Raw genomic sequence first — 1,199 nt, 5'->3', positions numbered from 1 at the left:
CGTTGGAGGTGGGATGGGGCTGGGCTGGGGTTGTGTCTTCATCTCGCCATCCCTAGGGGTGAGGTGGACTCTCCTAGTGGGCTAGGTGGGGTGTCCCACCCCCCCCAGCCACTCACCTTCTACCATCTCCCATCCTATGGGAAGCCTCTTCCATCATCTTCCAGTCCATCGTTTCTGGGGGAGCTGGGTTGAAACTGGGAACAAGCTCATCTCCCTGCTGGGTTGAAACTGGGAACAAGCTCATCTCCCTGCTGGGTTGAAACTGGGAACAAGCTCATCTCCCTGCCCCCCATCCCACCCTTGAGTGCTGCCTCAGCACCTCCTGGAGGAGATGGAGAGGCAGGAATGTCAGGGAGAGTCAGTCCTTGGCAGGTCCGAGGCCTGGCAGAGGTTCAGGAGGCTCCAGGACAGGTTCCTTGGGTTCCTCCCGCTGGGTTGGGTGGGTTCCCTCACCAACCACCACAGCTAACGGTGGGGGGACAGAGCTGGGGCCTGCTGGCACCCAAGTCAGGTCCTGAACCCAATGAGATCCTCATTGTTGTCCCCAAGGAGCTTGTGCTCCTCTTCTAAAGCAGCAGTAGCCCCACAGGACACCCCCTCCACACCCCCTGCCCACACGCAGCAGAAGGTCCCCACCAGCCTGTACCAGCACCACATGTGCACACAGACCTGCTGACACCCCCCAAGTCCCCCCCTTGCACACGCAGACCATCCCTACCCACAGGTACCAACATTCCTGGGATGGATCCCCCACAACGAGGCACATCTTGGGGCTCGGACACTCCCCTGGGCACGTGTCTCCTCTCCCAGCTACTCTTGGATCATCCCCAAAGCTGCCCCCAGACACCCCTGGACCCCCAGACAACTCCCCCATCCCATTCCATCCCATTCCCATCCTGTCCCATCCCCATCCATCCCACCCAGTTTACAAATCCACCCCACGTTGGGCATCTGAAATGAATTCAGGACGTTTTTAGAGGTGTAAAAAAACCAAACCCCACCAAATGGTAAGAAAATCCTGCAGGCACAGGAGGTGCTGGGGCAGCACCAAGAGCTCTGCTGGCCTTGCAGGAGGCTCCTCATCCTCCTGCCCATCTCCCAGGGCCTCGTGGCCTCTGAGCAGGGCGAGATTAAAAATTCAAAGGAAATAAAAATAAACCCAAGCAGGGGAATTCAAGTCGGATTTTTCACCTTGTGAT

The sequence above is a fragment of the Chaetura pelagica genome, unplaced genomic scaffold (assembly GCF_000747805.2).
Source record: "Chaetura pelagica isolate M959 unplaced genomic scaffold, ChaPel_1.0 scaffold671, whole genome shotgun sequence".
Classification (NCBI taxonomy): domain Eukaryota; kingdom Metazoa; phylum Chordata; class Aves; order Apodiformes; family Apodidae; genus Chaetura; species Chaetura pelagica.
Note: the sequence above shows the minus strand (reverse complement) of the source record.